This window comes from Pinus tabuliformis, chromosome 1_2 (assembly GCF_031772625.1).
Source record: "Pinus tabuliformis cultivar Carrire ecotype Pingquan chromosome 1_2, CPIR1, whole genome shotgun sequence".
Classification (NCBI taxonomy): Eukaryota; Viridiplantae; Streptophyta; class Pinopsida; order Pinales; family Pinaceae; genus Pinus; species Pinus tabuliformis.
The window spans coordinates 573,441,072-573,453,538 of NC_142298.1; the positions used below are offsets into that span (position 1 = coordinate 573,441,072).

General features: G+C 39.1%; 1 pseudogene; it reads right to left on the minus strand.

The window, feature by feature from the left end:
- Positions 1-2,639: 2,639 nt before the first annotated feature.
- LOC149206894 (putative multidrug resistance protein) lies at positions 2,640-7,077 on the minus strand (annotated as a pseudogene).
- Positions 7,078-12,467: the final 5,390 nt, after the last annotated feature.

Here is a 12,467-nt window from a genome sequence, read left to right on the forward strand (position 1 = left end):
AGTTTCCCCAGGGTGGGGTAGCACTATCTTTTAGAATTCTGAAGTTTTGGACATGCAGTTGAAGCTAATTTTTGTTACCCATTGACTATATATTTTATTGTCTTTGGTATTCTTTCTAAAGTAACATATAGAAGACAATAAAACTAGCATATCTAATGTGAATATTTGATATTTTAATACATAATCAACTAAAATAAATAAATAAATATATGGTATAAGTTTGTACATTCCAGGTTATCATCATATATTTTTGTGTAATAAATTATCTAACAACAGTTGGGAAATTCTAATTTAATCTCCTTTGCAATTTCAAATTTATCTCAATAAGTGAAAAATGGTTTTCAAGTTTTTAACGTCTCTCATACTACTACGTTGTGTGTCAAATTGTTGAGCCTCTGACCTTTCCTACTTTTTCTTTTTTAGCATTGTAGATTTTGCAAATCTACTTGTCTTTCCTTTTTAGTATTGAACATTTTGTAGACTTACTTATCATTTTAAATATTAAGAATATTTTATGATGTTTTTCATTGATAATCAGAAACAAAATTCCTCTAATTCCTTATTCTAAGTCTTTGACAACTTTACGTTTATGAGGCATTTCCAAATTGCTCACATTAAACTTTTTCATTCTTGACATTTTGAGCCAACAAGTGTGGCTCGCCTTTAAGACAAATCTTTTATTTTCATATCATTGTGCCAAGAGGCACTCTCCGACCGAGTATAGTAAAAATGTTGTAATGTCCTATTTAACATGTTGACTTGGTCATAATAATAAAAAATTAAATTAAATTAAAAATAAATAGAATAAAATAAAAGCATAAAATTAATAATTATAATTATAATTAAACCAATCTAGATCCATTTTAACTCCGAATCTACCAACTGTCAAGAGATCAAATATTTTGAGATGCAAATTCCTTTTAAAGTGAAAAGAGATTTGACTCATATGAACCCTTGATAGATCCGAATTAAAATAACTATACAAAATATTTAAATAATGTCTACTTATAAAAAAAATTACACTTAGAAAAATTAAATCTGGCTCAGCTCATATCAAATCAGTGTTAAATAAATCTATAAAAATATTATAATATTCCCTTTACATTCAACTTTTATTAAACTCTTTAATGATTCAATTAAATGTAGAAATACATGTGAATTTTTTTTTTAATTCTTAAAATTTGAAATAATAACCAGTAACGCAATGTAGAACTTAATTTATTTATTTTCAATCTCAAACAACATTCTTGTGCAAACATCTTGCCCATAAACCCGCCATCAAAAGTAACTTAAATGGTTAGACATCGAATTTACAGTTTCATACATATATATATATATATATACACACGTCGATATACTTTAGCTTCAGCGTGGCGAGGTTTATATTTACAATATTAGGTTATCAAATTGATGGTTATCAGTTTTTGATGGTCTCTTATATTAGGTTTTCAAATACAATGTATTCTGCTCAACCTACTCCTATATCCCGAGGCTTCACCGTGGGAATCCGATTGATCTACATTGCTTCTGTGGTCAGTCAAATAGTTATGCCTAGCTTTCAATATACCTACGTGTAGCCTAGCTTTCAATACGTTACTCCTAACTTGAAATATGCTACGGCTCGCCTTCACACGCTCCCTCACCTGGTACTTCTCTCCCCGGCTTTTCATGGCTCTTCCTTGACGAAGTCATTTAATTGTTTCTATGGTCAGAGCTTCGATGCCTTCCTCTACGTACAGGTATGAAAAGAGTGAACTCAGCTTACTCCAGCCATTGCTCTAGGTGAATCCACAAAGACATTTTTTTTCAAAAGCATTACATAATTACCTAGCTGGCCCATGTATGCGCCGTTTTTATTTTCTTTCTTAAATTCATGAGTTAAACATTGCATGAGCTCTGATTTTCACCTCGGATTTCACAGTATTATAAAAGTACTACATCAGATACTGAATCAGTTAATTCTCTACGTGGATTTCAAAGATTAATGGAACCTGTTTTAGGTTTAAGTGAAAGGATACGGCCATACTCAAGAGTGAAGATGATACAACGACAGAAATTACGTGTGCTAGAAGGAGATAAGGACGCCGATTTTGATGAAATAGATTCAAGGTGACAAGGACATTAAAAAGAAAAAGACTAAGTTGACAAAGACGTTAAGGTGTGATAAAGTATAATTTATTTTAAAATTAAGAGAAAGTATTGATCAAATATATTCCATCGTTTTCACTTGCAATTCCGAGTCACGTCGAGATTCCGTGCAAGAAGCCAACCCGGTCTCTGGCCCTAACTGATTTTATTATAATTTGGATGACATTAACGTTAAACGGCCAAACGTCATACAAATGACACTCCAAATTCCAAATTTGGCTGAACATTTTATTATAATTATGATGATTCGTTACAACATATAATTTCGACGTTAACGTTAAACGGCCAAACGTCATACAGATGACACTACAAATTCCAAATTTTGCTGATGACATTTTGAAAGATTTAGGACGTGGACCAAATTAGCATTGAACGACAAATAACGAAGAAATGAAAATTCAACTTCAAAATTTGGCTAAGGCATTTAGAAAGATTTAAGACATGGATCACGGCAGAATACTTTTGACCCTTTGAGTGAGGGAGGTGAGAATCTAGTGGTAGCCTCGCTGCAAACTGACGAGAGAGTAATATGGATTGCCTTCCCCTTTGCTCATCAGATACGAATGACTTCCCTGCTCAATCACTTTCCCATCTTCAATCACAGCAATCGAATCTGCATTTTGAATGGTTGTCAGTCTATGAGCTATCACAATACTCGTTCTTCCCACCATTATTCTGTCCAGGGCCTCTTGAACCATCTTCTCCGATTGGCTGTCCAACGCACTGGTGGCCTCGTCCAACAGTAATATGCTCGGATTCTTTATGATCGCCCTCGCTATAGCAATACGTTGCTTTTGCCCTCCCGATAATTGCATTCCTCTGTCTCCACAATTTGTTTCATATCCCTTCTCCAAAGAGCTACACAAATCCAAGTTAAATCACTGCCATATTCAGTCCGTCCAGAAACAATCTGCTTAAAAATTATGTTTCAATTAAAAAATTGCAGTATTTACCTGATGAAGTCATGAGCATTTGCAGCCTTTGCAGCCTCGATCATCTCCACCTCGCTTGCATTCTCTTTTCCGTAGAGAATGTTGTCTCGAATGCTTCCTCCAAACAGCGTGGGCTCTTGACCTACCAGAGCTATGTGATTCCTCAAACTCTTTAAATTGAACCTCCTGATGTCACTGCCATCGATTTTCACCGATCCTTTTAGGGGATCGTAAAACCTTTCAATTAATCCAATGATAGTCGATTTTCCGGATCCGCTTTGTCCTACCAGAGCCATGTTTTTGCCTGCTTTTATCCTCAAGCAGAACTTCTTGAAGATCATAACATGTGGACGAGACGGATAAGCGAAGTCCACGTTTCTCAGGTCCACGTTTCCTTCTATCTTATCCGCTTTCTCGCCTCTCTCATCCTCTGGGTTTATGCGGCTTTCTCTGTCCAGTATGCCAAACACAGATTTGACTGCATCGGATCCTTTAGCAATGTCGCTGCTCATAGTTCCTGCTTCTGCTATACCTTTTCCTGTGGTTATCAGAATGAAGAAAATTTGGAAAAAAGCTTTGGATGTGATTTGTCCTTTTGATACAAGTTGTCCTCCATACCAAAAGTTCAAAGCCGCAACGGATAGGGTGATGCATTGCGATGTTCCAAGAGCGAACCCCGCAAACAAAGATTGTTTGATAATCTCTCTGCGAGGTTCTTCTTGACTCTTTTCGAAGAGAGAGAGGATCTTCTCCTGTAAAGAGAAGGCACTAATAGTGCGATGGTTAGCCACAGCCTCTGCTGCGAGTTGACTACCTTGATCTCGAGCTTTTATAGCCTTTTGAGACATGGCCTTGAGGAGAACCGTTTTAGTGTAGAAACATAATACAATAATGGGTTGCACTACGATTATTACAACTGCAAGACGCCATGCTATTATCAAAGCCATCGAGAAGGCTATTACAACAGCTGCCGAAGTTTCTACAAGTAATGATATACGATCTCCGACCAGAGATCTCACCTGTATCACAAATTGCATATTCGAACCATTAGAATACTGTAATACAATTCACAATTTTATTGGAAATATTAAAACTTTAAGATCAGATACTTGCCACATTAACATCTGTTGCTAGTCTGGAGCAAACAGCTCCACTGGAATTCTCTTCATTATCGAACCACCCAATCTCAAATGTAAGGATTTTGGACAGCATCCGCTCTCGAACCCTTTTAGTAAGATATTCCCCCATAGCTGCAAAATTGTAATGCTGTAACATGTTTGCTGAAAACGATAGTACTCCCACAGCCACAAACATGAAGGAGTAATATTCGATACTGGATTTGATCTCGTCATGGTCCTGAAGGAAAAATACAGATACAGTTGCCCCAAGGAATATGGTAAAAACAGGTTGAACGGCTCCGGAACCTAAGGCTCCTGAACAACCCAATAGAGCATGCCTCCATTCTGGCGCATTTAATAGAAACAGTTGACGGAATGAAGCGGCGGAAACAAGCTTTTCTTCATGTACCAGTTCTCGATGGGTCGATACAGAGGCATTCGAACTCGATCTAGTATAGATGCTAGAACTCCTTGTTACCAAAGACTGGTCTAGCATAGTAGTGCCTTCGAATCTCTCATCTGGCTTATCTGCCGCAGCAAGTTGTAGTTTCACCAAAGCAGCGTATGCTCCATTGGGTTTACAGATCAGATCTTCATGCATATCTGTCTCAATCACATGACCACTTTGAACCACCGCAATCATGTCTGCGTTGCGGATGGTGGAGAGGCAATGAGCTACTACAATAGTTGTGCGTCCAACTGAAGCTTTGTCTAGAGCATTCTGAACGATTCTCTCCGAGTCTGCATCTAGAGCACTTGTGGCCTCGTCTAGAAGAAGCAGACGAGGATCCTTGAGCATAACTCTTGCAATAGCTATACGTTGCTTTTGCCCTCCCGACATCTGGACTCCGCGCTCACCCACCTGTATTGCCCAAATGAAGAAAGTAAACTCAAATTGACTGCACTTTACAAATGAAGAATGAGAGTAAAAGCCTAAATATTACCTGTGTGTCATAACCATCTGGTAGTTGACTAGGCTCCCTCTTTTCCGAACAAGATGTTCTCCTTGATCGATGTAGCGAAGAGTGCAGGTTCTTGACTTACTAGTCCAATTTGTGAACGCAACCATTTCAATTGTAGCGTTTTAGTGTTCACTCCATCCAGCAAAATCTCTCCAGCCAGGGGATCGTAGAACCTCTCTAGCAAAGCCACAGCCGTAGACTTGCCGGACCCGCTTCTCCCCACCAACGCAACAGTCTTGTTTGCGGGAATGGTTATACAGAAATTGCGAAATATCTTGGATTCTGGTCGAGATGGATATGCAAACTCAACGTTTCTAAATTCAACTTTACCGCTGACCTCTTTCAATACTTCTCCTTTTGCATCTTCCCAATCAATGATCGGTTCTCTGTCAACCATCTCAAAGATGCGTTTACAAGCAACACGTGCTTCTGAAAAGTATCTGATATTCGGAAGCGCAGTCCCTAGAGCTCTGTAAACACAACAGTGCTTTCAGAGATTTTCCTTGAACTTCAAAAATGTGGTAAATTTGCCGTTGTAGGATCAATTATAGAAGTACATGAGAAAGAGAGATGAATAGAGCGAGAACGCTTACAAGCCACCATTAAGTATGCAAATTGAAGCCGCCAAAATCCTTCCTCCGCTAGCGCCATGATACATAACCAATCTGCTACCATACCAAGAGTTGAACGCCCAGATACCGAAGGTCACTCCTCCGCTTCCTACTGCCAAGCCTTTGACAAGACCTTGTTTAAGCCCAAGCTTTACAGTCCCATTGAGCGCATCGGAGAACTTAGCCATTGTCCTCTCCTCTCCAACGAAGGCAAAGACTGTCCTAATGGATGAAAGAGCTTGCTCTGCAATATTACCGGCTATATTATATGCTTCGGTGAACTTGCGAGAAGTCCCCACCAGAATCCGTCCATACATTATGCCGGGAATGATCAGCATGATCACGAAAGGAAATGACGCTAATGCCAGTCTCCATGTCAAGTAGAATGCCACAAAATAACTACTGAAGAATAAAGAAGTATTCATGACGAAGTTGGGTAGCTGAGGATGCACATTCTCCCAAGAGAATTAGCAATATTAAAATTAGAAAACTTAGTAAGAGTTCAAACGTTGATAAATTAGATAACTTAATGAAGGGTCTGAACATTGATAAATTAAAGGACAGAAAAGAGTAATAAGATCGCACCTTTTCTGCTAAAACGTCCTGTATAACGAGAGTATCATTAGTAAAACTGGTAACGACTTCTGCTGTGGTAGTTTTTTGGGTGTCGAAGAATCCCTCGCCCTGCCTCAACACGGCTTTCAAATAATTTATACGCATCCGAGATGCCTGCCTTTCGCTGGTCCTCGCCCAACAGAACGCCTCTGATCAAAGAAAGCAAAGAAAAGCATTAGTCATAGATAAGATCATCAAAAACCATTTAACTATAGAAGGTGTGAAAGAAACAGGAAGATGTTATACCCACCAAGAAACGCAGCAAAAAACGCAGCGATTGATATATAGAGCAGACGTAAAGTATACTGCGCAAGTAACCATCACCGACACATTCATCAATATGTAATATGAATATTATGCAAAGTTTTGTTGTAAAGGAAATGATTATTACCGTGTTGATAATACGACGGAAATCTCCTGTGGATGCCGAACCAAAATTTCCTACTGTGTCTATCAAATTGCTTAATACAAGCAGGCGCATCAAAGGCATGGTCATTCCATCTGTAATGGCTCCTACAGTGCCGAATGCCATTAGCCACAGATCAAATGAATCGGCATACTTAAAAAGTTTCCATATTGAGATGCCTGAATCCTTCGGACGAACAGCCGTGTTGCTTTCCACACGATCATGCGGTTTAAGCAGGTCTGGTTGTTCTTCCAGATTTGACATCTGTATTTGTTCCCTTGCCATATTCTTCAGTGCGGGAAAAACACGGGAGTCCTTCACCTTTGTGGATCATTCAGCGAAACAATGTATTTATGTATAATAATTGCAATCTGCAACCAGAGGCCTTTCATCATCCCTGACCTAAATCACTGATTCTTCAGGTCACATCTTGATGAGAAAGTCCTATAAGATCATATTCGGGAGCAGGGGCCCTTAATCGAGAATTAAAAAATGAATTCAAATTGAGTTATTAATAAATTTGTAATGAATTACCTTGCGAAGGCCTTTCATCAACCCGGTCCTAAATCAATGATTGTTCAGGTCACATCTTAATAAGAAAAAAAAAAGTCATAGAATATCATATTTGGTAGATGGAGCCATTAATAGGCCATTAAAAAATGAATTCAAATTGAGTTATGAATAAAGTAAGGAGTGGAAGTTGATTTTTCTTTTTAATTTGCAATGAAGTAATTTAGTTGCCAAATTAATAGTGGGACAATTATTGATAATTATCACTCGTTGGAAAATTATAAGATCCATAAAATTTCAAATAGATCTAGGACATTTTAGTGCTCTGATTAAAAAAAATAAACTTGCAATGGGAATGAGAATACAAATGGATCCAAAAATGAAGCCTCCTATTTATATTAATAGTTGAAAACGAGATACATGATCGTGGACCTCGGATGGATCAAAATAACATACGCGAGGTTTTCATCCCTGGGATCAAACTAGAACTGGCCACGCCAAACACAAGAAGATACATAAACCCGAATGATCCAAATGCTTAGCTTCTATCCCCCTTTATAGGTTTGATGGACTCTCTAAAGACCCAATTTTATTATTTTCCCTCAAAAACCATGGGAAAATACCACGATAAATACCATGGACAGATTTCATCGATTTTGATTAGGTCAAGAAAGGGAATATTACAAATCCTCCTCCCAAAGATTGCTTGCCCACAAGCAATTCATTGTTATCCAGAACAAAAACATTGATACCACGATCCCATACAACCCAGTGTTTTAAGATTCGGCCGACTCGACCGAGTTGGTCCGAGTCAAGGCCTCACCGGGCCGGCTCCGCTTGTGAACCGGTTCGGCCGGCCAGGTTATTACCGAGCCAGCTCGGCCAAGTCCGAGCCTACTCGGCTGGGTTGGAGATAGCAGTATAAAAGTGATATTTATGTTTATGACAATATGGCTTGACAACTATAAAAGTGATGCATGATTATGATGTATGGTCAGCGATCCATGGAAGTGATGCTTGGGCAATGACTATAATGCTAAGGTTGAGGTATGATAGTCATGTTTCTCTTTTGAGGTATGATACAAATTAATATGGCATTGACCTTGTTGACATAGCAATGACTTTGACACATGATTGAGTGTCCTTGAAACTTAGTATTAGGTCAGTCATCCATGACTTGGCTTGACAGTGATACATAGGGCAGTAATCTTGTATGTAACAGAAATCTTGTGATATAGCAGCAACCTTGTGATATGACAATAATCTTGGCAGTGATTTGTATGATATGTAATGACAAGTATGACAGTATTGTGTGATTAGACTTGACAATGAAATGTAATGGCATTATGGCAGTCACCTTGATATATGACAGCGCCCTAGACATATAATACTGACCTAGTATATGACAGTCATCTCTATGTAATCTTGAAATGATATGACATCAATGAATGGCTTGTCCCTTTGACTTGATAGTGATAACAGTAACCCTATATATGATGGTCACCTTGTTATATGACAGTCACCTTGGTGTATCTAATTAGACTGTTGAAATTTTATGACTATAACAACTTGGTCGCTGATTGCACATCTAGGGATACATCAACAATGGTTGGATACTTAGATTGTCTTGAAGTTTGCATTGAAGGATATGACACTGAAGGTGTATTATGCTACAACTAGTATGATTAGGGTTTGTTCTACAGGTTGAGATGATGAGGCAAAAGTTAAAACAACAGAATTGTTGATACTAGATAGCAGTATTTGAGCATTGATAACAAGATGCTAGGATTTACATGTTGAGCAAAGCTAATGCTATGTGTTTGGAAACATGAATGAAAATCTTTAAAATTATGTTTTTTTATAAAAAAAAGGAATATTGAATGTATTTTTTACAACAACCGAGTCATTGAAATCGAGCCTGTTGAGTCGATACCTAGTCCGAGTCAGAATTTTAAAACATTGATACAACCCACTGTGTTATTCCATACCTCCATGCTACATGATCCTGAATGGATCCTTTGATGCTTGGATCCCAAATGATCATCTGACCAATCCTTTCCTCGATAGATTCATCTGGATCCCAAACAATTCTCCAGCCAATCCTGGATCCCAATGCCACCTAAGTCCTGGGACCTATGGGTTATGGCACCATCTCAACCCTCCATCACTACTTGTGCTAAAGGGCGTGAGCTGCAATATGCCCTTGGCTATGAGTGTTCTCCTAGGAATCAACCCATCAATAGAGTACCAACTCATAATTTCTTGCCAATCCACGCCTTGGGAAGGTTGAATACCTGCAAATCTACTATGTTGATATTGCTTGACACTCAACACATGCTCCTGCACTTGGTCGCCCAACATGATGCATTTGGCGAACTCTGCGTTGCTCTTCCCAATGTATAAGGGGGGATTTGTAGTGTTGCAAGATTTATTTATGTACTCCAATAGAGCGTTTCTCTGGAACTCCCAACTGTATTATTCCTACTGCCTTGTGAGGGACTTGAGACATTCCTCTACACTAGAAAACTTGGTCGCTAACTCGGCACATATCCCTATGAGCTCCTCAATTTTTTTATTCTCCTGTAAGATAGTGTCTCGAGTTGTCTGGACTCTCTGCTTCAACATCATAAGATCTATCTTGAAATGCATGATATTCCTCCAAAAGTCCTCTACGGGTGATTTTGGTGCCCTATTGAATGTCTCTGTACCTGTTTGGACTGGATGACCCATGGCCACAGCTTCAACTTGAGCCTTTGACTGACTCTCTATGAATGGATCATCATGCACATGATGTTTTTCATGCTCCTCCTAATGAGCATGCTCATTGTTAGTTTTTGTAGCATCGGATGTGTTCTAGCGACAAAATTTGGTAGAGAGGCTAGAATACAAGTATTCTCCAAAACTAAGAAATCGTTTCTGGAAATTCCACCTAGAAATGACTTAATTAAAATAATTAATAATTTTTTTAATATTTCCTAAGTCTAAACTTACGAAATGTGATTCATTAAAGGGTATTAATTAAGTCATGGTGATAATCTTCTAGAAAAAAGACTTGGATCAAGTTCTAATTAATCTTAGCCATCTATTAAGTTTTAATCGTGGTCATTGATGTCTCAACGAGAGACTATAAGAAGAAGCTCAATGGGCTTGAAGAAGACACACTAATAGTTTGATTTCAATGGAAAATCAATTTCCAGAGTAGCAGCTTTGAGTTGCTGCAGAGAGAGCTAGTGAGGTCGAAGCAGTGAGAGAGGGGCAGGGATAGCAAGGATGGGGGAAGGATTGCAGTTCCAGTGAGTGCACTGCAGAGAGGCAGCTTAGTGCTTCAAAGGGGATTCTGTATTTTTTTGGGGAGATGCAGGGATTAAGTGCCAAAAGCCGGAAGGAGGGTTTGGAGGCCAGGAGGATCCATCTTCGAGACAACAACTGATCAGATAGCGAGAGGGAAGCAATTCCAAGTTGTTGGACGCAATACTACGTAGACTGGCATTGTGACTACGTAGAGGCAACAAAGAGCATCTCAGCTTGAGCCAAGGTCAGTGTCGGATCGCCAGTGGGAGTGAGATTTTTCTCACTAGATTTATTGTCAGTCATTTCTCTATATGGATTGCTAGATTTGAGAATCCATAGTCTTATACTAGGATTTACTACTGCCTAATATTAAAACCCTCAGCTGCTGCACCACTTTTTCCGAGTTGGGTTTTTCCGGGGACATAGTCAAAAAATAATAGTGTATTTTGTGTGTGTGCATCTATTTCTTTCGTAATATTTGTTTTGTGAAGGTTATAGTGTATTTGTTTCGATATTTGTCATAGCACACAACAAATAATCTGCTTAATTAAATTAACAAATAGAACAAATAACATCAGTTGCTGCAATGGGGTTTGGGGTTAGCCGAATTTTCGCGTGGTATCAGAACACAAATTAAAGTCAGAGAGCTCAATTATAGGCTCGAAGAAGGAGCTTCGAAGCACTATGTAAGTAGCTGTTTGAAACTCGAGGGGCTGCGCAGTCCCTTTGGCCACGAGGGTCAATTTTTGAGGAAAAGTTTATTTCTCTGAGAGAGTCGACAAAAAATAATTTTTCCTGATCAAAGATTACCAGAGGCAGAGGGAGAAGCAATGTTTTCCTTGCAGAGAAGATCTTCAACTAGGCGCGGTTATTTTGCAACAATTTGTTGGTGAAGAATAGCGTCAAGAGGAAGGAAGAGAACACATTGGGTGAATTCTTTCCTCAGGGAACTTCTAGTCCAGAAGTTCACTTTTTCACTACAAAGCAGCAGTAGTTGTGAGCATATTTTCCCACTCCAACAGGGAGTGTGTAGAGCCAGTCAGTAGCTGCGCAGAGGAGAAGAGGAGGAGTACAAATTTTTGTAGAAATGGAATCAGTAGGACTGATTGATCAAGATTGGTTGGACGGAGCCTCAAACTACGTGATCTTGAAGGCAAGAATTTATTGTCTTCTAGATGAATACGATCTCAAAGCTTATATCGATAACGTGGTAGCTGTACCCATGGATGTAGTTTAGTTGAAGGCCTACAAGAAGGAGATGGAAAAAGCAACGAGGTTGATTCTTGATGGGGTTCGAGATCATGTGGTGTCTCACATAGCTGGAAAAGCTATTACAAATCAGATGTGGGAAAATATCGCTACACTATACCAAGGATGTTCCGAGCAGCAGAAGTTGTATCTTGAGGAGAAGTTGAGATGTAGAAGGATGCAGAAAGGGGAGCACATAGACCCACTCCTTACTAGAATTCAGGGTGTTCGAGACCAACTGTCTATAGTAGGGTTAGCGCTCAAACCCACAGAATTGGAGCCGTTAGCTCTAAACAACGTTTTCGGAGACTGGAAGGTCTTCGTCTAGAGTATTATGGGCAGAGACAAGTTTCCAAAGTGGGATTGAATGTGGGATGATCTGCAGCAGGAGGATATGAGGTGAGATTTGTTGAATATCACCATCAATGGTAGCAACAACAGTGACAGTGGGACGAAGCAAGTGAAGGAAGAGGAAAATGTGGCCCTCGCATCAAAGGGGTAGCAGAAGCAACGTAAGAGGAAGAAGGACATTTTCAAGATAAAATGCTTCAGATGTGGTGAGATTTGCCACTACAACACCCAATGTCCTCTTAGGAAGAAGGACAAGGAGGAGAAGCAGGACCAGG